Here is a 24,004-nt window from a genome sequence, read left to right on the forward strand (position 1 = left end):
CGTTGTTCATGGCATCATCACATAGTTGTACGTTTATCACCACAGCCCTTGAACATATTGATTATTATGAAAAAGTGTTTTTTTTGGTTTGGTGAATAATAAAAAGAAAAATAAAAATGTCGTACAATACAATATAATAGTAAGGACCGAAAACAATACCCCTACCAAGAATCCCATATCCCTTCCTTATATCCCCCTTGCATACACATTTAACTTTGGTATATTGCCTTTGTTACATTTAATAAAAGCATATTGGAATATTATTGTTGACCATAGACCCCAGTTTGCTTTGATTATGTTTTTTCCCAAATACCATCCCCTTTTCAACACTCCGCATGGTTGACATTCATTTGTTCTCCTACATTTAGTACATTTAGTAACAGTCATTGGTCACTCCAATTTTCGCCAAGTTACACAGTCCCAGTCTTCATCATCTATCTTTACCTCTGGTGTCATACATTCCCCTATCCCACCTCTTCCAGCTGTACTCACAGACATCTTTGTTCCATGTACTTAAAATATTGTGCTACCATTACACAGTACTGTGCTATCTATTTCTGGATATATACAATCAATGCTGCTGTACATTTCTGTAGTCCTTCAGCATCAAATGCCTGATCTCTACCCTCTTTCTATCTCCTGGTAGCCTGTGTTATCAGCTTTTTACTCTCAAAGTTTGCTCATTAGTGTTATTTCATTTTAGGGAGACCATACTGTATTTGCCCTTTTGTTTCTGGCTAACTTCACTCAACATAATGTCAGCAAGTTTCATCCATATTATTATATATTCCATGTCTTTGTTCTGTCTTACAGCTGCATAATATTCCATCATGTGTATATACCACAGTTTGTTTATCCACTCATCTGTTGATAGACATTTGGGCTGTTTCCATCTCTCGGCAATCATGAATAATCCTGCAATAAACATCGGTTTACAAATGTCCGTTTATGTCTCAGCTTTCATTTCCTTTGAGTATATACCTAGTAATGGAATAGCTGGGTCATACGGCAAATCTATACTTAGCTTCCTGAGGAACCTCCACACTTTCTTCCAGGGTGGTTGCAGCATTCGACATTCCCACCAGCAATGAATAAATGTACCTCTTTCTCCACATCCTCTCCAGCACTTGTAATTTTCTGTTTTTTGGATAATGGCTATTCTGGTAGGTGTGAGCTGGTATGTCATTGTGGTTTGATTTGCATTTCCTTAATAGTCAGTGAGGTTGAGCATTTTTTCATATGTTTTTGAGTCATTTGAGAAAAGTGTCTGTCCATGTCTTTTGCCCATTTTTTAATTGGGTTGTTTGTCTTTCTGTTGTTGAGTTGTAGGATTGCTTTATATATTTGGGATATTAAACCCTTATCTGATATGTGGTTTCCAAATATTGTCTCCCATTGTGTAGGCTGCCTTTTTACTTTTCTAACAAAGTCCTTTGATGTATTAAAGGGTTTTATTTTGAGGAGATCCCATTTGTCTGTTTGTTCTTTGGTTGCTTGTGCTTTGGGTGTAAGTCTAGGAAACTACCTCCTATCACAGGATCTTTTAAGATATTGCCGTATGTTTCCTTCTAAGAGTCTTATGGTCTTAGTGCTTATGTTTAGGTCTTTGATCCAATTAGAATGAATTTTTGTATAAGGTGTGAGATAGGAGTCCTCTTTCATTCTTTTTGAAATGAATATCCAGTTCTCCAAACACCATTTACTGAAGAGGCTGCTCTGTCCCAGTTGATTTGGCGTGACTGCCTTATCAAAGATCAATTGTCCGTAGATGTGAGAGTCTATTTCTGAACACTCAGTTTGATTCCATCAGTCAATATCTCTGTCCTTATGCCAGTACCATGCTGTTTTGAACACTATAGCTTTGTAAGATGCTTCAAAGTCAGGTAGTGTGAGACCTCCCACTTCGTTCCTCTTTCTCAAGATATTTTTGGCTATTTGGGACACCTTGCCCTTCCAAATAAATTTGGCTATAGATTTTTCTATTTCTGCAAAGTAAGTTGTTGGAATTTTAATTGTTATTGCATTGGAATCTATAAATCAGTTTAGGTAGAGTTGACACCTTAATTATATTTAGTCTTCCAATCCATGAACCCTGTATGTTCTTCCATATTTTTAGGTCCTGTTCAATCTCTTTTAGCAGTTTCTTGTAATTTTCTTTGTATAGGTCTTTTGTGGACTTTGTTAAGTTTATTCCTAAATACTTCATTCTTTTGTTTGCTATTGTAAATGGAATTTTTTTTAAATTTCTTCCTCTTGTTGCACATTACTTGTGTATAAGAACACTACAGATTTTTGTGTGTTGATCTTGTGGCCTGCCACTTTGTTGTATTCATTGATTAGCTCTAATAGCTTTGCTGTAGATTTTTCTGGATTTTCTACGTATAGAATCATGTCATCTGCAAACAGTGAAAGTTTTACTTCTTCCTCTCCAATTTGGATGCCTTTTATTTCTTTTTCTTGCCTGATTGCCCTAGCTAGAACTTCCAGCACAATGTTGAATAACAATGGTGACAGTGGGCATCCCTGTTTTGTTCCAGATCTTAGAGGGAAAGCTTTCAGTCTCTCCCCATTGAGTACAATGTTAGCTGTGGGTTTTTCATATATTGCCTTTATCATATTGAGAAAATTCCCTTATATTCCTATCTTTTGAAGTGTTTTCATCAAGAAAGGATGTTGAATTTTGTCAAATGCCTTTTCTGCATCGATTGAGATGATCATGTGATTCTTTTGCTTTGATTTATTGATGTGCTGTATTACATTAATCAATTTTCTTATGTTGAAACAGCCTTGCATACCTGGAATAAACCCCACTTGGTCGTGGTGTGTAATTCTTTTAATGTGCTACTGGATTCTGTTTGTGAGTATTTTGTTGAGGATTTTTGCATCTATATCCATTAAAGAGATTGGTCTATAATTTTCTTTTTCTGTAGTATCCTTGTCTGATTTTGGTATTAGGGTGATGCTGGCTTCATAGAATGAGTTGGGTAGTTTTCCCTCCTCTTCAATTTTTTTTGAAGAATTTGAGCAGGATTGGTATTAATTCTTTCTTGAATGCATGGTAGAATTCACACATGAAGCCATCCGGTCCTGGTCTTTTTTTGGAGGGGAGCTTTTTGATGAATGACTCAATCTCTTTGCTTGTTATTGGTTTGTTCAGGTCCTCTATTTCTTCTCGGGTCAATGTTGGTTGTTTATGATTTTCTAGGAAGTTGTCCATTTCGTGTAAGTTGTCCAGTTTATTAGCGTATAGTTGCTCATAATATCTTCTCATTATCTCCTTTATTTCTGCAGTGTCAGTAGTTATGTTCCCTCTCCTGTTTCTGATTACATTTATTTGCATCCACTTTCTCTCTCTCTCTCTCTTTTTTTTTTTTTTTTTTCTTTTGGTTAACCTAGCTAGGAGTCCATCAATTTTGTTGATGTTTTTGAATAAACAGCCTCTCATTTTGTTGATTCTCTCTATTGTTTTCCTGTTCTCAATTTCATTTGTTTCTTCTCTGATCTTTGTTATTTCTTTCCTTCTGTTTGCTTTGGGGTTTATTTATTGTTCTTTCTCTAGTTCCTCCAGGTGAACAGTTAATTCCTCAATTTTTGCTCTCTCTTCTCTTTTAATATAGGCATTTAAGGCAATAAATCCCTCTCAGCACCACCTTTGCTGCATCCCATAAGTTTTGATTTGTTCTGTTTTCATTGTCATTTGCCTCAAGGTATATACTAATTTCACTAATTTCTTCCTTTACCCACTGGTTTTCTAAGAGTGTGTTTAGTCTCCATATATTTGTGAACTTTTCAATCTTCTGCCTGTTATTTATTTCCAACTTCATTCCATTATGATATGAGATAGTGTTTCTTATAATATCAATATTTTTAAATTTGTTTTGAGGCTTGCTTTTTGACCCAGCATGTGGTCTATCCTAGAAAATGTTCCATGAGCACTCGAGAAGAATGTGTATCTTGCTGTTGTCAGGTGTAGTGTTCTATAAATGTCTGTCAAGTCTAGTTCATTTATCATACAATTCAACATCTCCATTTCCTTGATCCTCTGTCTAGATGTTCTACCATTGATGAGAGCAGTGTATTGAAATCTCCAACTATTGTTGTGGAGTTATCTACTTCTCCTTTCACTGTTTTCAGTGGCTGCATCATGATTTCGGGGGCACTCTGTTTGGTGCATAAATGTTATGATTGTTATGTTATGTTTTCTTGATGAATTGACCCTTTTATTAAAAAGGGTCTCTTTTAGTTGTTTTACTTTTGAAGTCTACTTTGTCTGATATTAATATAGCTACTCCTGCTTTTTTCTGGTTGCTGTTTGTATGAAGTATCTTTTTCCAACCTTTCACTTTCAGCCTATTTTTGTCCTTGTGTTTAAGCTAAGTTTCTTGTGGACAGCGTATAGATAGGTCCTGTTTTTTAATCCATTCTGCCAGTCTGTGTCTTTTTATTGGGGAGTTTAATCCATTAACATTTAGTGTTATTACTGTAAGGGCAGTACTTTCTTCTATCATTTTGTCTTTTAGATTTTATATGACATGTCTTATTTTTTCCTCTCTCTCTTTTTACCCTTCCTGATAATCTTCATTTCTATACTCTTCTCCAAACCTCTTTCTCGTATCTTTTTTTTATCTGCTTCTGGCACTCCCTTTAGTATTTCCTGTAGCGCTGGTCTCAGTGTCTCTTTGTCTGAAAATATTTTAATCTCTCCCTCATTTTTGGAGGTCAGTTTTTCTAGATATAGAATTCTTGGTTGGCTGTTCTTCTCTTTCAGTATGTTAAATATATCATACGACTGTCTTCTTGCCTCCATGGTTTCCGCAGAGAAATCTGTGCATAGTCTTATTGTGCTCCCCTTGTATATGATGGATTGCTTTTCTCTTGCTGCTTTCAGAATTCTCTCTTTGTCTTTAACATTGGACAATCTGATCAGTAAGTGTCTTGGAGTATGTCTATTGGGGTCTATTCTGTTTGGGGTGTGTGTACTTCTTGAATCTCTAATTTTCTGTCTTCCATAAGAGTTGGGAAATTTTCAATGATTATTTCTTCTATTATTCTTTCTGCCTCTTTCCCCCTCTCTTCTCCCTCAGGGACACCCATAACATGTATGTTTGTGCATTTCATGTTGTTGCTCAGCTCCCTAAGACCCTGCTCATATTTTTCCATTCTTTTCACCATCTGTTCTTTCATGTGTGTGAATTCAGATGTCTGGTCTTCCAATTCACTGATACTTTCTTCTGCCTGTTCAAATCTACTGTTGTATCCCTCCATTGTCTTTTTCATCTCTATTTTGCCTTCATTCCCATAATTTCTGTCATTTGTTTTTTCAAGTTTATGAATTCTTCCTTATGGTCATCCAGTTTCCATCTTATATTCTTCATCTCTTTTGCTATATCTTCTCTCAGTACATTGACTTGATTTTTGAATTGATTTAGATTTGTTTGAACATCTCCAATTAGTTTTTCCTTCAGCTCATTGAATTGATTTAGCAATAATTGTTTCATCTCCTGTATCTCAGTTGAACTATTAGTTTGTTCCTTTGGCTGATCCATATTTTCATGTTTCCTAGTATGGCTCATTGTCTTAAGCTGTCTAGGCATCTGACTTTCTTGATTAGTTTATTCTGGAGCTTGTTTTCACTCTTTTACCTAGGGTTTTCTTGTTGGTTGGATTTGTTCTCTAACCTTTGGTGTTTAGTTCAGCTTATTCTAGACCTTTAACTTAGATTCTATTTAGTTGATCAGAGTTTTTCATCTCTTGTTTTTCTGTTTTTTTTTTTTTTTTGCCCTGCCTCTATGCAGCCTTTTTGTGTGATGATCTCCTCGGATTTGGTCAGCCCCAGTCATGTATTCCTAGTCCAGAGAGGCCCAGGTCTCAGGAGGAGGGTATGGAGTTTCCTTGAAAATAAGGCCCTCATGTGGGGCCTTTAGACTCTGTGCTTCTCCTATGCTGTCTAGCAGGTGGCACTTTCTACCCCACAGTTCCCCCACCAGTGGAAGGAGGCATGAAGCCTTTAGTTCTCCAGGTGACCCTGACCCTGTTGGGTATGTGGCTGACTGAAGCTATTTAATGAATTCCAACCCCTGGTATCTGAGTTCCCCAAAGGGCTGGAAAGTTACAGTGTTTACTGAGTTTTCTCCATCACTAGACTTATTGCTTTGTCTCTCAGAGCTATGTTAGCTCTGATCTTGCCTGGGCCCAAATTGCAAGTCTTTGAGGCTTTCTGTACTGGGCCTCTTAGAGTAATTGGTTTAGAAAAAGAGAAAAAAATTCAAAAAAAAAGGGAAGAGCACGGTATGTACTATTTACAGTCTTTACAGATCTAATGGGCTATTGAAATGCTAAAAGACCAGGAATTGAGGGTGATTAAGGAGCAATGAAGAAAGCAGAGAAGCTGGCATTTCAGACAAGGGCTCTCCCTCCCTGGATTTGCATTTGTGTCTGATTCTGTTTGAGCCCTGCCCTTCTCTGTATTATGTTCACCTGACTCCAAAAAGTCTCTGTTTTTATTTTGTTTTCTATTTTTTTGCTCTTTTGCTAGCCCTATCTCCTCTCTGCTGGGCCAACTGCTTCCAGATTTTCTGGTGTCTGTTCTCAGTTTACCTATGGTTGCAGCTTTCATTCTCTCTCCCTGTTCCCAGCACTGAAGGCTCCTCCTCCCTTGGGATTGTGCCTGTCAGGGAGGGGCATGGGCCCCCTGGCTAAGAGAACTTACAGATTTCACTGACATCAGTGTTCCACATGTTCGTGAGTGCTGCGTGAAGTTTGTCCAATCTCAGATTCCTCTGCAGTGTCTGGTCCATGCAGTTCCTGGCTTTCTACCAACTGCCCCAAAGGAGTAACTACAACCTAGACCTCACCACTCCTCCATCTTGCCCCACCTCCACCACCCCACAATAAACTTTTAATAAATTCATTTTTAACTTTAATCCTCCAGAGTCAGGTTCTGCTCTTTGTAGCTGAGAATTCTGACTGATAGAGCATTTCACCAATGCAGTGTGCAAAGCAGCCACACACTGTTGGTCCATAGGTGGTCTTCCGGTAGCCCTAGCTCTTGCCCACTCCCCTTGGGAAATCAGATAACCCTGGTTTTTGCCCACTCCCTTTGCCAAAGCATAGTCTATAGATTGTGCTCTTTTGTTAACCCATCATCTTAACAATGCTTTATTAAATTATTTCATGTAAGTTTCTAGTTCAAGGTGGGTCCTGGCACTTCCAAGAAAGGCTGGATTTAGATTTGCCCCAGGGAGGTGAGGACAGCAGAGTAAACATGGAAAAGAAGGAATGACAGGTCCTGGGAGCTCTTGGGCCTGTCAGGATTTCCTTGGCCAATACAATTATGTTTTCTCTTCTCCTTTTTCCCTTGTTACTTCTCCCCACCTTCCACTCTTCTTCCTTGTTTTTTCTATCCCTGGTCTTTCATCCTTTCTCCAAGCAGAAGGCAAAGGATATTTGGCTCTACTTGAATGCAAGCATCAGTTTGAGCCACTTTGGCCCTGAACTTGCTCTCTGCTGTTTACTGTAACAAACATATCACTTCATTTCAGCTCCCCCAAACCTTTTGAAAGTAGAGATGATTATTCCTGTGTAATGGGAGCACGGAGGATACTGAGCTTTGGATCATGATGGGACTTGCCCATGTCTACTTGGCTGCCAACCATCCATCTCATGTTTCCCAGGAGTTTGAAAGAGCACAACTCAGGCATAAGAACAACAGACCAGAAGACCAAAGGCTTTTCTTCTGCTACTTACCAGCTGTGCATCCTTGGACAAGTTATTCAGACCCTTTAACTCTGCAGGGGTGTGTAGGCTGGACAGTCATTGGAAGATAAGTAGAATTACAACATTTCACTTGAAATATTTCTTTGGCTTCCCATTCTGTTTGCTTCCCCACAGTGTGCCTCCTGTGATCTAGAGATGTGAGATCTAGCTTTCTTTCCCAGCGTGCAGAGATGTCTGGATCCCAGAGGGTTTGTGCCACCAGCCAAACCCTTTTTGTAGGGAAGATGTGCCACCAGAGCACCGAGCTCTCTTTTGGTGAATGCTCAAATTGTCCATGGCTGTTCTTGACTCATCACATTTCTTCATAAAGGGAGTTGGAACACTCATAACAAAACTGGATAGGGGACAGAATATAGTACATTTATAAGAATGATCCCTGATTTTGCTTATGACTGGTGAGATCTGGGAAGGCAAGGGTTATGCCTCTGCCCAGGATATTCATTAATGGCATTGTAGAGCTTTCAGGTAGATTACATGAGTCTCTATAAATAGAGTTCATGCTTTGGCATCAGATACGCTTAGCATAAATTCTTACTTCTGCTTTGTACACAATGGTGTTCTTGGCTAGTGTGCCAGTTTAGATATATTATGTCCCTCCAAAGACATATTTTAATCCAAACTTGCGGGATATTTGGATTAGGTTGTTTCCATGGAGATGTGACTCACCCAACGGTAGGTGATAATTTTGATTAGATTATTTCCATGGAGGTGTGGCCCTGCCCATTCTGCATGGGTCTTGATTAATTTACAGGAGTCCTTTTAAAAGAGCCACACCCTTGCTAGAAAAATGTAGCGTTAACCACTGGGTTTTCAACCTAATAAATATTGAGAAGTAGCTAGCTCTTTCCTTGTTTTTCACAGTGAGTTCTTATGTGCTATAGAAGCTAAAAAGAAGTGGGGAAAATATAGAAGAGGAGGTGAGTTGTTTGAGAGACGCTTTACAGTGTATCAGGAAATGGGTTCTATTTTCTCATTATAAAATTAACCAGCTTGTCTGTGGAAGTTGTGTCTCCCTAGCTAAATTTCAAATTTGTTGAAGATATAATTGTGATTTAGCCTTGTGTGTATCCCTCACGTGCTTTATGGTAGCCTGTAAAGTTCTCCTTTACACTCTATCCATGCTGTTTCACCTGCACTTTCTCCCAGTGGGTGCCTCTGTGCCTTGGCACATGTTTTCTCTGACTGGAGCACTGCTCCTCCATTTGCCTGGCTGCATGATCATCTCTAAAGACAAAGTTTAAATGTCACCTCCCATGGGAAGGGGTTTCCTGTGCTAGTTAAGTTTGCCTCCTTGGTCCCCTTGCTGTTTTTTTGGACAGGAAGCAGAACTGCTTGCTGGCATACCAGCAGGTGCCAGGTAATTCTGACACAAGCAGCACAAACACCATTAATTCTCTTGGAAGAAAGGTCCCTGGATATTTTTAAGGTATCCACTTGGCCAAATCATCTTAATCCTATCTCTATGGATATTAGACTCTTGATGTCTTGGGCTTCCTGCTACATGTTATGAGAAGGAGGCTTTGTGTGGCTTCGAAGGCAGAGAAATCAGGGTTTGCTTGCTGGTTCCCACTACCTATTAGCTGTGTGAAAAACTAAATCTCAACTTTCTCATTTGTCAAATGGAGATAGTGGTAGCTACTTTGAAGGGCTGACTAGAGGTTAACCATGATAATGTAGGTCAAATATTGAGCAGTTCCTTGGGATCTAACAGACACTCAATGAACAGTAGTTGTCACAATGTTATCTATCCTTGTAAGACATTCTGAGATCCCTCTCTAAGAAATGGCAGTTCAGTTCCCATTATGCACAGATAAAGCCTTTTTATACAAAAGAGTCCTAAATGGAGCTTATCATAGAAACAGCCCATCTGCACATGATGCTCTAACTTTTTGGAAATGGCAGCTCTTGCAAAGAACAAGTGTTATGTTCCTGGGAAATATGATGATTGTTAAAGATTGTTGCTGGTGAAATCAAGGTATAATAGAAAACATGGATTTAGGGGATAAACAATAATAATGGCACTACATATATTTTTTAAAAAAGCTATTTGCTTCTAAAGTTTTAGAGGACATCTAATTCCAAAGTACAACTGATTTGTCAAATTTAAACTCTAGCTCTGCCCTCTACAGACATTGCTGTGCCATTTTGGAGGTGTTCTGTCCCCTCAAACACCATGTTTTTTAATGCAGTCTTGTGGGTGCAGACATATTAGTGTTGATTACTTTGGAATATTTGGATTAAGTTGTTTCCATGGAGATGTGAGTCATCTAACTGTAGGTGATAACTCTGAATTATTTCCATGGAGGTGCAGCCCCTCCCATCCAGCGTGGGTCTTGATTTAATCACCGGAGTCGTTTAAAAACACTGGCACGGACCCAAGCACTAGCTGGCTTAGCTCAGAGATGCATGGAGTTGTGCAGCTTAGAGAGACATTTTGGAGACGGCTGTTGAAAGCAGACTTTTGCTAGCCCAGAGTTTGCCTGGGAGAAACTAAGAGAACACCCCCAGATGCCTAGACAGGAATGTCCAGGGAGAAAGCCATTGTGAAAGCAGAACTCTAGAGCAGATGTCAGCCATGTGCCTTCCCAGCTAACAGAGGTTTTCCAGATGCCATCAGCGTTCTTCAGTGAAGCATTAGCAAACTGGAACATATGCCAATGAGGAATCTGAGACTCAGAGAGGCAGAGTGTAAGATCCAGGACTTGGTTCTTCTTCCTTGATGGCATCTATTAACAGTAGTTTGGGTGAAAAATTTGATTGACTATTTTTGACATTATTTGCTGTTGTTTTTTGGTTACAAATTCTCCAAGAAATTGATGTTGGGTTTGGGTGTTATTTTGTAAACAGAGTCAGACTTCCAGAAGACACATGCAAAGTGCAAAAGTGCAAAAGCAGAATGGGAACCAAGGTATTAAGCTCTGTTAAAAAAACAAAAAACAAAAAAACTTTTTATTTCAAACTAAGAATAGACTTAGAGAAAAGTTGCAAAAATAGTACAAAGAGTTCCCTTATATCTCTCACCCTTCTTCTCTTAATGTTAGAATCTTACATAACCATAGTACAATAATCAAAACTAGGAAATTAACATTGGTACAATATTATTAACTAAATGAGAGATCTTTTTATAAACTCTCTGAATTTTCCACTTTTTTCTCTTTTCAGATCCAATTCAAGGTCCCACATTACATCTAGCTGTTCTTTCTCCTTGTTCGCCTAATTTAACAGTTCTTCAGCATTTCTGTGTATTCCACGACCTTGATAACTTATTTTGTAGAATGTTTCTCAATTTGGGTTTGTCCAATATTTTCCATGATTGCAGGGAGGTGATGCATTTTTGCCAAGAAAATGCCACAAAGGTTGTATCCTTCTCACTGCAACATATCAAGGGGAGGGGAGGGGAGGAGAGAGACATAAGGCCATGTGGAATCAGCAATCAGCAGCTCTGTAGAATTGCGCACTGCATGGAAACAGGCATCCATGGCCTTTCGTGCTTTCCTGGAGTAAATAGGATAGGGAATTATCTATTCCTCTCAGTTATCTATTCCTCTTCAGCAAAATTGGTAAAATGCAAGAACAATAATCAAAGGTTTCTTTGTGATGAAATTTATCTCTGGTCAAATAGACCAATGGCAGATTTCATTTCAAAGTAGATGGAATATAGTCATGGCCAATGCAGTCAAAATTTACTGGATCTGTTCTATAAGCCTATAAAGTAGGGAGGGATTAAGGAAAATAGGAGACATAGCAAGGCCTTGAAAAGCCTTGCATATAATGTGGAATAACGAGGGCAAATAACCAACCCAATATGTTGATTTAGAGATCAAAAATTCAAAAATCCAAATTCTAGTCCTGATTTCGTATCCGTGGGAGTTAGTTTCCTCATCAAAAAGTGAAGGTATTGTACTCTATAGTGTCTGAAATCCCTCCTTTTCAGGTCTCATATCCTGCTCTGTTGTCTGCAATATGTGCCTTTACTGTTAGTCAAGTGGGTGGGTTGTATAACTTATGAGGAATTCCTAGAGATTTTAAAGTATTGAAGCCCTAGGGCTTATAAACTGGGGCATAGAGGACAAGGCAAGCTGGGAGGATTCACAAAGCTTCAGAATGCTCTGGGAATTCCTGATGACAAATGCACCAAGCCACTCTGTGCTTGATGTTTAGGTTTAATTGTTCACATTCAGTTGCTTTTGGGCACATATGCTAGAGGGTTTGGTTTCAAGCCCAGCATATGGTGGATTTGGAATAAGATTTTGGGCTCATGCATCTTCCCAGTTCTGGCAAATGACATAAAAGAGAGTAGAATAAGGGAACTATTTCAGTTAAGATTATTACATAAGTTAAGTCTGCTTTTCCCACCCACCTAGACTTTTAGCATTCAGAGACCTGCATCATGCTATTCCCTCTCCCTCCCCCTCCCTCCCCCTCCTCCCTCCCCCTCCCTCCCTCCCTCCCTCCCTCCCTCCCTTCCTCCCTCCCTCCCTTCCTTCCTTACTCCCTTCCTTCCTTCTTTCCTTCCTTCCTTCCTTTTCTCTATTCTTTCTTTTTAGCTAATGTGTTACTTGGGAGAAATTTGTGAACCAGAAGATGAAGAGAGATTTTTCCTGTGAGACAAGTTGCTAACAACTGAAAAGCCACGAAAAGAAGAGAAGCCACAGGCAATGTGGATATCTCTGTTACCAAGCCAGGGCCTGCTCTGTGCTGAGAGAAGGCCCCTCCTGGAGCCTGCTGCCCAGTTAAAGAGAACACATTCATTTCACACAGCAGTCCCCAATCCCACTCTAGCTTATGTAGTCTCGTGCTCAAGAGCATGGATTGTGGAGCTAGGCTTGTTAGGAATGAGCTCTGATTTCCTCAGTTATTATCTGTGATGTCTCGGGAATTAGTTTACCTCTGCTCCAGTACCTTATCTGTAAAATGGGAATAATAGTAACAGTACTTACTTCATATAGTTGTGTGAGAATTAAATGAGTCAATACATCTAAAGTCTTAGAACAGTAGATGGCATAAAGTAATTGCTAGGTAATTGTTTTCTATTATTATTAACATTTGCATCATCATCACTGAAGTTCTATACATCAGTCCACCTCCTGAAAGGGTTTAGCTGTTAAGAAAAAACTTAAAATACATATATGCATACATACACACACAGATGTATTTTTCTAATTTTATCCAGAGCAAAGCAACTCTATTAACTATCAAGCTAGACTTTGCTTGAGCATGCCTAGTGACAAAGAGCTATTTTACCAATGTATATGGCCATCTGCTTTGTTGGTAATAAGCTCTTTCTAATGAACTAATGCTTATTTCCTTGTAGCTTTGATGGACTACTCATTTCTTCCCTCTGGAATCATGCAGAATTATCCTCTTTTACTTCCATAAGACAGATAGTCCTCCACCTGCCCAAGCTAACTTGTTTTGGTCAATGGGTTCTAGTTTCTTTGTTTACTTACTTCCACTGAGTGTGGGCTCACTAGCTCCCAAGAGAACTTGTCTGCTGGTTGGTGAACTTTGATGATGGGAAATTCTTCCTGCAGTCAAATGGGCTGGTATTTCCTTGTAACTTGCACTTGTTGGCTTCCCTGGAGTTGCTTACAATTTCAACTCCCCTTCTCCAAATGGACCTTATTAAGAGGACTGTTCCTTTCCTGTCTTCTCCAGATCAATGGTTCTTTCCACTGCTCTTTCTATGAGGACTTTCCCCAGGATTCTTCATTTGGTCTGTCCAAGAAAAGCTGAAGTGACAGTAATGACACTTTTTCTGGCTCATTCTGGCCCCTGCACTCTTGGAGGCTCCAAAATTCTGTATCACATGAACTCCCACTCCTCCTTTTCACTCACCTGCTCTGGTTCTCCACGGTTGATGCCCACTGTGGAGAAGGACCTAGAGGCCACACCTCCCGCTGCCACTTCTGGATACAGAACACACATGTCTCTGTTTTCTTTCCCAAAGCTGCCAGCCTTCCAGGGCCAGAGCAGGGCATTTGCTCCCACCTCACAGTGTCAGAGTAGAGCTACGTTCCTTGTGGAAGCCCCACTCCCTCACACCCTCCACCCTGGTGCTGGAGCTCCAAGGCTTGTGTCCCTGTGTCTCAGGGCTAAGTTGAGGCAGCCGCATTCTTTTCAGGGCTGACATAAGTCCATGGTGCCTGGGATTGGATGACTGCATAGGACACCATGCTGGCCTTCCTGCTGCTCCCACTCACAAATGCATGTGCAGAAATGCTTTCCTTATTTTCTGCATAGGAGTTGCCTCCTGTTGCCCTATGGACCTGCTCAGATGTATTTGAAACAGCCTGAGGTCAGGTTGGGATCACCAATACATATGACCAGACTTCCAGGCCAGTCACCATCACATGTCCTTCTCTTTACTTGAAATGGGAATTAATTCACATGAAACAATGATGTCACCGAACATATTGTGGCTAATCTATTGTAGCAACAGAAAGTGCTCCGTAAGAGAACTTGACCAGGGTGGGCTTCCAGGAGGAGGTGGGATTTGACCTGAAGAGAGATCATATGAGCAGAGACTGATGAGCTGCAAACTCTGTTTGTCTAAGATTCTAGAGCATGCATGTTTGTGCATATGCTCACTGCCTTTTTGGGATATAAATATAAAGTGATTACTTTGGAAGACAATTAAAATAATGAGGTTTTAGATTAGAATCATTGACTTGGAAGTCTATTTTCTAACGGCAATTCTCCCTAATGTAAACAAACAAACAAAAATCAATACTATTTACGTGGTGCAATACCATTCAAATTGTTGTATTTAGTTAGCATTACCCCTTACTAAGGCTGGCAGTAATTGTTTATTTGTCCACAAAGACCATCTTGCAGCCAGCCAATCTAAAAACAAAGTTAATCCCTTGTTTTATCATTTATCACTAAATGCGTTCACTTTGGTTTGATTACGTTAGGTGCAGTCTCTAGACCTCAGCTCATGTTTTTGTTTTATGGATTACTTATTTTGGGCAAGTTCTGGAAAACAATCACTGAAAATTTATTACCCCATTTGCAGCTTTTAATCATTTTATTGTAAAATGTTTCAAAAATACAGAAAACTTGACAGAATTATAGTGTTACACTCATGCATACCACCAAGATTCTAGAATTAACTTTTTACTATTCTTTCCTTATTACAGATCTATTTCTCCCTTTATCAATACATCTTATTTTTTCATTTATTTCAGAGTAAATGCAGACATCAGTACACTTCACTCCTAAACACTTCAGCATGTACATAATTAACTAGAGATGAGTGTTTTTATGATTCTTTTTTCTTTTTTGACATAAAACTGTATATAAATGAAATGTACAAATTTATATGTACCATTCAATGATTTTTTTAATTGGAAAAGATGTGGGTTACAGAAAAATCATGCATAAAATCCAGGGTTCCATATACCACCCTATTATTAATACCTTGCATTGGTGTGGCACATTTGTTACAATTGATGAAAGCACATTTTTTGTAATTAAACTATTAACTACAGTCTGTGGTTTACCTTAGGGTTCATTGCCGGCATTGTGCCATCCATGGATTTCTAAAATATTTTTATTCTAGTAACGTATATACAACCTAAAATACCCCCTTTTATTCACAATTCAAATATATATTTCAGTGCTGTTGACTCACAATGTTGTAATACCATCACCATGAATCATTACCAAAACTTTTCCATAATCTCAAATAGAAATTCTGTGCAATTTAAGAATTGACACCCTATTCTCCACCCTTACCCCATCCCATGGAATCCTGTATTCTAGATTCTGACTCTATGAATTTGCTTATTCTAATTATTTCATATCAGTGAGGACATACAATATTTGTCCTTTGGTGTATGGCTTATTTCACTCAACATGATGTCTTCAAGGTTAATTTATGTTGTGGCATGTATCAGAATGTCATTCCTTTTTATGGATGGATAATATTCCATTGTAAGCATATACCACATTTTGTTAATCCATTCATCAGTTGATGGATACTTGGGTTGCATCCATCTTTTGGCCGTTGTGAATATTGCTGCTACAAAACTTGGTGTGCAGATATCTATTCAAGTCCCTGTTTTCAATTTTGTTGGGTATATATCTAGAATTGGGATGGCCAAGTCATATGGTAGCTGTTCTAGTTTGCTAAAGCTGCCAGAATGCAAAACACCAGAGATGGATTGGCTTTTATAAAAGGGGGTTTATTTGGTTACACAGTTACAGTCTTAAGGCCATAAAGTGTCCAAGGTAACAAACACATCAGCAATTGGGTACTTTCACTGGAGGATGGCCAATGGTATCCGGAAAACCTCTGTTAGCTGGGAAGGCATGTGGCTGGCGTCTGCTCCAAAGTTCTGGTTTCAAAATGGCTTTCTCCCAGGACGTTCCTCTCTAGGCTGCAGTCCCTCAAAAATGTCACTCTTAGTTGCACTTGGGATATTTGTTCTCCCTCAGCTTCTCTGGAGCAAGAGTCTCCTTTCAATGGCCATCTTCAAACTGTCTCTCTTTTGCAGCTCCTGTGTTTTCTTCAAAGTGTCCCTCTTGGCTGTCCCTCCTCTTCAAAACATCACTCACAGCTGCACTGAGTTCCCTCTGCCCATCAGCTCATTTATATGGCTCCACTGATCAAGGACCCCCTGAATGCATGGGGTCACACCTCCATGGAAATATCTCAGAGTTATCACCTACAGTTGGGTGGGGTGCATTTCCATGCAAACAACCTATTCCAAACGTTCCAACTTAGTCCCCACTAATATGTCTGCCTCACAAGATTGCATCAAAGAATATGGCTTTTTCTGGGGGACATAATACTTTCAAACCAGCACAGTAGCTTTGTACATTACTTTCTTAGGAACTGCCAAACTGTCTTCCACAGAAGCTGCACCATTTTAACCAACAATTAATGAGTATTCCTATTTCCCCTCATTCTCTCCAAAACTTGTTATTTTCCATTTTTTTAAATAGTAGCCAGTCTAGGGGGTGTGAAATGGTATCTCCTTTGGTTTTGATTTGCATTTCCCTAATGGCTAATGATGTCGAACATCTTTTCATGTGCTTTTTGGCAGTTTGTATGTCTTCTTTGGAGAAATCTCTATTCAAGTCTTTAGGCCAATTTTTAATTGGGTTGTTTGCCTTTTGTTGTTGAGTTGTAGGATTTCTTTATATATTCTGGATATTGAACCCTTATCAGACACGTGGTTTCCAAAATTTTCTCCCATTATGTAGGTTAACATTTTACTTTCATGATAAAGTCCCCTGAGGCACAAAAGTTTTAAATTTTTATGATCTAGTTTTTCTTTTGTTGCTTGAGCTTTGTTGTAAAGTCTGAGAAAATTTTTGCCTGACACAAGGTTCTTAAGATGCTTACCTACGTTTTCTTCTAACAGGTTGATAGTTTGAGCTCTTATATTTAGGACTTTTATCCATTTTGAGCTGATTTTTATGTTATATGTGAGGTAAAGGGTCCTCATTTTGTTTTTGTTTTTTTTTTCAAATGGTGCTCCAGTTTTCCCAGAACCATTTGTTAAAAAGACTATTTTTTCTCAATTGAGTGGTCTTGGCCCACTTGTCAAAAATCATTTGGCAGTGAATGTGAGGGTTGAATTTTGAGCTCTCAATTTGATTCCATTGGTCTGTGTGTCTATTCTTGTGCCAGTACCATGCTGTTTTGATTACTGTGGCTTTGTAATAAGTTTTAAGGATGGGAAGTGTGAGTTCACCAACTTCATTCTTCTTTATCAAGATAGCTTTAGCTGTTTGAGGCCCCTTACCATTCTACATAAATTTGATGATTGGCTTTTCCATTTCTTCAAAGAATGTTGTTGGAATTTTTATTAGAACTGCACTGAATCTATAAATTTCTTTGGGTAAGATTGACATCTTAATGGGATTTAGTCTTTCAACCCATGAACATGGAATATCTCCATTTAGGTCTTCTTTGATTTCTTCTAGTAAAGTTTTGTCATTTTTTGTGTACAAGACCTTTGCATCCTTGGTTAAATTTATTCCTAATTTTTATGTGTTTAGTTGCTCTTATAAATGGAATTTTTTATCTTGATTTCCTCTTCAGATTTGTATTGCTAGTGTATAGAAACACTGCTGAATTTTGCGAATGTATCTTGTACCCTGTCACTTGCTGAAATGCATTATTTATTAGCTCTAGTAGCTTTGTTGTAGATTTTTCAGAATTGTTTATACATATGATCATATCATCTGCAAATATGGAAAGTTTTACTTCTTCCTTTCCAAATTGGATGTTTTTCATTTCTTTTTCCTGCCTAATTGATCTAGCTAGAACTTCCAGTACAACATTGAACAACAGTGGTGACAATGGGCATCTTAGGCTTGTTCCAGATTCTAGAGGGGAAACTTTCAGTCTTTTACCATTGAGTATGATGTTAGCTAGCTGTGGATTTTTCAAACATGCCCTATATCATGTTGAGGCAGTTTCCTTCTATTCCCAATTTTCTAAATGTTTTTTATCAAGTAGAGGCTCTGGAATTTGTCAAATGCCTTTTCTGTATCAACTGAGATCATCATGTGGTTTTTCTCTTCATTCTATTAATATGGCAGCTTACATTAATTGATTTTCTTAATTGAACCACCTTTGCATGCCTGGGACAAATACCACTCCATCATGTTGTAAACTTCTTTTAATGTACTGTTGGATTCAATTTGCTAATATTTTGTTGCAAAATAGTGCAACAACTATTGGTCTGTAATTGTCTTTTCTTTAGTTATCTTTGTATGGCTTTGGTGTTAGAGTGATGTTGGCTTTACAGAATGATTTAAGGAATATTGCCTCATTCAATTTTTTGGAAGAGTTTGAGGAAAATTGCTGTTAATTCTTCTTGGAATGTTCAGTAAAATTCCCCCATGAAGCCATCTGGCACTGGCCTTTTTGTTGTTGGGATGCTTTTGATTACCGATTCAGTTTCTTTACTTGTTATTGGTATGCTGAGATTTTCTATTTCTTTTTGAGCCAGTGTAGGTAGTTTATGTGTTTCTAGGAATTTGTCCATTTCATCTAAAATTCAAAGAATTTACTGGAGTATTATTGTTCATAGTATCCTCTTAAAGTCCTTTTTATTTCTGTGAGGTAATTAGTAATGTTCTACCTTTCATTTTTTATTTTATTATTTGCACACTTTTGTTTTCCTTTTCAGTCTAGCTAAAAGTTTGTTGATTTTATTGTTCTTTTCAAAGAACCAATGTTTGGTTTCCTTGATCCTCTTTATTTTTAATTCTCTATTTAATTTATCCCTGCACTAATCTTTGTTATTTCCTTCCTTCTGCTCGCCTTAGCTTTAGTTCAGTCTTCTTTTCCTAGAGCCTCCAGGTGTGAGGTTAGGTCTCTGATTTGACATCTTTCTTCTTTTTTAATGTAAGCATTTAGTGCTATAAATTTCCCTTTGCTGCATTCCATAAGTTATTACATGTTGCATTTCATTTTCATTTTCATTTTCCTGAGGATATTTCCTAATTTCCCTTCTGATTTCTTCTTGACCCATTGGCTATTTAAGAGTGTATTGTTTAATTTTCACATATTTGTGAATTTTCCAGTTGTTCTTTTATTATTGATTCCTAGCTACCTTCCATTGTGGTTGGAGAAAATATATGCATGATTTCAATATTTTTATATTTATTGAGACTTGTTTTGTGACCTGATGTATTGTCTATACTGGAGAATAACCCATGTGCATTAAAGAGCGTGTATCCCCCTTGTTGAGTGAAGTGTTCTGTGTGCATCTGTCAGGTCTAGTTGGTTTATGGTATTGCTCAAGTCTTTATTTCCTTATTGAACTTCTGCCTAGATGTTCTAACCATTATTGCAAATAGTGTATTGAGGTCTTCATCAGTAGACCTGTCTATTTCTCCCCTTCAATCTGTCAATATTTGCTGCATATATTTTGGGGTTCTGCTGTTAGGTACATATATAATTGTTATGTCTTCACGTTGAATAGCTCATAGTGTCCTTCTTTGTCCCTTATACCAAATTGTGATTTAAAGTCTATTTTATCTTATATTAGTTTAGCACCCCAAGAATATTTTCTGTTAATATTTTCATGATTTTTTTTTTCTTTAAGGAGAAGTTGTGCATTTACAGAACAATCATTCATAAAAACAGGATTCCCATCTACCACACTATTATTAACACCTTGTACTAGTGTGGAATATTTGTTAAAATTGATGAAAGCCCATTTTTATAATTATACTGTTAACTATCCATGGTTTAACTTAGGGTTCACTATTTGTGTAGTGTAAGTCTATGGATTTTTTTAAATTGTATTCTATTACCATATATACAATCTAACATTTCCCCTTTTTAATCACATTCAGATATATATTTCAGTGCTGCTGATTATGTTCACAATATTGAGTTACCATCACCACCACCCATTATCAAAACATTCTCATCATTTACATGGAACATTTTTTCTATCCTTTCACTTTCAATCTATTTGTGTTTTGAATTTAATGCATATCTCTTGCAAACAGCATATAGAGGGGTCTTGCTTTTTTTATCCATTCTTCCAATTCTTGCGTTTTAAATGGAGACTTAATCCATTTACATTTAAAGTAGCTACTGCTAATGCAGGACTTCTGTCATTTTGCTATTTCCTAGTTTCATGTCATACCTTTTTTGCACTTCAATTCTTCTGTTAATGCCAACTTTCATATTTATTTAATATTTTGTACTGTGACATTATGAATTCCTTCTAATTTCCTTCTGCATATATTTTTCAGATATTTTCTTTGTGGTTACTATGGTGCTTAAATTTTAAATCCTAAATCTATTTTAAATAAAATGACATCACATTTGAATTGATACAAACTTAACTTCAGTATCATACATAAACATTGTTCCTATACTTCCCAGTGCTCTCACTTTTTTGTTGTACTTGGTACCATTTATATCTTTATATATTGTATGACCTGTAAGAAGTAAAAAGTGGAGTTTCATATACCAGAAACGCAATACAATTATAGTAGCATTTTAAATTATCCATTTAGTTTCCTTTATTGGAGATCTTTACTTCTCTAGACTGTTCCAACCACTGTCTAGTGTCATTTTCTTTCAGTCTGAAGCACTCTCTTTAGCAGTGCTAAAGGCAGGTCTAGCCTTATTGAACTCAGTCATCTTATGCCTATCTGGGAATATCTTAATCTCCCTTTCATTTTTGATAGACAGTCTCACTGGATATAAAATTCTTGGTTGGTATTTGTTACCTTTCAGCACTTTGAGTATTTCATCCCACTGCCTTCTTAACTCCATGGTTTCTGATGAAAAATTGGCACTTAATCTTTTTGGGGATCCCTTGTACACAACACAACATGTTGCTCACTACTGCAGCTTTGCAAATTCTCTCCTTGTTTTGGCATTCCACAGTTTGACTACAATATGATTGGGTGTAGTTTCTAAATTGATCCTGTTTGTGATTCATTGGAATTCTTGGATGTGTACATTTGTCTGTCACTTAATTTGGGATATTTCCTGCTATTATTTTTTTTGAATATTCCTCCTGCCCCTTTCTTTCTTCTCCTCTAGGACTCCCTAATGAGTAGATTACATGTTTGATGGTGTCCCACAGGTCTCTTAGGCTCTGTTCACTTGCCTTTTCCTTTTTCTTTCTGCTCTTCATCCAGAATCTTCCAGTTTTCTTATCTTTGAGCTCATTGATTCTTCTGTCAGCTCTAATCTGCTATTGAAACTCTAGGAAGTTTTTGATTTCGGTTATTTTGGTTTTCAATTTCACTATGTCTGCTTGGTTCATTTTTAAAATTTCTAACTCTTCATTGAGATTCTCATATTTTTGTTCATTGCTTCCCTGATTTTCCTTCTTTTCAGCAGCATCTAAGTCTCTGCTTTGGTTAGGACCTAAGCCTCCGGGGAAAGGGAAGGGAAAAGAAGAAAAACTTTTGCAGGACCTTTCTATGCATGTGCACATATTCACCTTTCTGTGTATGTGTGTGTACATATATATATATATATATATGTGTATATATGTATTATGTTCATGTATATGCATATAATATAATTTGATCCTTACTATGAATTGCCTTTTTTTGGTTGTGAGGCAAGAGGCTCCTAGGCTGCTGTTGCTAAAGAGAAGAAATGGAGAAGGGAGGAAAGGAGGAAAGAGAGAAGTAAAAATGGTCAAACTCTCTTGTAAGCTGGGCATTGTGCTAAAACCCTTCACAGTATTTTCTCTGTAATTTTCACAATCTTAGGATATTAGCATAATGGTTATCATGTTTATAGATGGAGAAATTAATGCTGAGAATAGTTAAGTAACTTAAAATACAGACACTTACTGAATACTCAATATGGGCCAGTCACTATTCTAAGCAATTTTAGGTTATAAACCACTAAATCCCTCATGACATCTTTAGAGATGTGTAAATTTTACCCTAATTTTATAAATGAGAAAATGGGCAGAGGAGGCCAGGAAACTTGCCAACGTAGCTGATGGTTGAGCTGGGAGTTAAACCCAGATAATTTGTCTCCAGAGTACACTTGTTTCATCACTATATCATATTTGCCATTAATTAACAGTGGGCACAGTGGTGATACCTAATGGAATACCCTAAATCCAAAGCTCATGTACCTCTCACTATTCTGTGAGGCTCAAAAATTTTTAAGTAATTCAATTCAGTTCAATTCAGAACATTGATTGCCTGCGTCATGTACGCTAGACTTTATGATAAGTGTTGGGGAGGCACAGACTAAACACACAGAAACACACACATGCACACACAAATGCATGAACACATACCCTGTTCAAAGTGAAACTGTCACTGAGCTGGTAGAAAAATTATCCCTTGAGATTAACAGTGCCCATTAATAAATCTTGTTGCCTATGCCATTAGCTCAGAAGAACAATCATTTGAATATGTTTAAATATTGATTTTATTCGTTTTATGCATCTATTCACTACAACTGCCCCATCAATACCAAGTGTTATCATTTATTTAAAACTCAGTGGTTTAAACTTTAAAACAAGAGCCATTTTATTTGCTCACAATTCTGTGCATCTGAAATTTGGGCTGGACTCAGACAGATGGTTCTTCTGCTGGTTCTGCCCAGCACTCATGAGGAAGTGTCATCTGGAGGCATGAATTGGGCTGGATGGCTTAAGATGGCCTCACATATCTAGCAGTTGGTGTTGACTGTCAGTTGTGCCAGAAGCCAGGGAGACTCTGAGCTAGATGCAAAGAAGAGAGTGAAGACAACTTGGAGCCCACCAATCACCTCTGCATCTATTCATCACTGTATCTAATCTTGCAGTTTCAAAAATAATGGCTCTTCATATCTCTTCCAAGTTCCTCTTTTGAACAACTCTAGCCCAGTAGCAATATCAAACAGGGAAGGTAATTTGGGGGCACAAATTTCCCAGCTTTGTTGATGGAGAAAAATGCAGCATATGACACACTTTTTCACCTTGACATCCTTACAACCCTCTCTGCTTTATTATATTGAATTTAAGAATTAAGATAATAGCAAAATTGTGTTTCAGCCTAACATGATGCAACCATTCCTTGTACAACTAAGAATGTTTTCCTCTCCTCTAAAGAGGATGCAAATTGTCTCATACATCACTTTATCCATCTTTTGGTGTTATTTAATCCTCTCCTTGCTGACTTACTCTCCCTTTGGAATCCAATAACTTAAATACTGAGAAATAATAAATACTGAGAAATGATAAGTGCAAATAAATATATTCATATAAAGGCAGAGAAGAAACTGCGCAGTACTTGGATCTGCAAATGGTCATGTGGTTATAGCTGGCATTTTTAACTTCTTCCACTTCTCCATTTCATATTCCCTTTGCCCTCAGTAAGCACTTCAAGTGATCATAGTTTCTTGCTTTCCTTCTTCCTTCTTCAAATCTTCATTCCCGAGGGTCTGTATGTTTACTGTCCTGTCTGGATTGGATTGTTGTAGTTTTCCATTAATTTTAATCACAGTCATGGGAGAATTAAGAGATACCACAGAAGATCTTCTTTATTTCAGACATACTCCTCCCTGACACCTGTGTAAATATTGTCCAATGTCCCTTTGACAGTTAGGAATAGTCACACCAACCTGTTCAGTAAACTTTCTCTCTCTCTCTCCTTTTTTTCTTTTGCCTGCAGTTTCAGGTATTTGGAACCCAATATGGCCAGGTGGCAGTCTCAGCTTCCTGTTTAATGGGATTTTAGTTGTATTCCCTGGTAGAGGCATTTGTCTCTGGAGAAC

Source organism: Choloepus didactylus, chromosome 3, assembly GCF_015220235.1.
Source record: "Choloepus didactylus isolate mChoDid1 chromosome 3, mChoDid1.pri, whole genome shotgun sequence".
Lineage (NCBI taxonomy): Eukaryota > Metazoa > Chordata > Mammalia > Pilosa > Megalonychidae > Choloepus > Choloepus didactylus.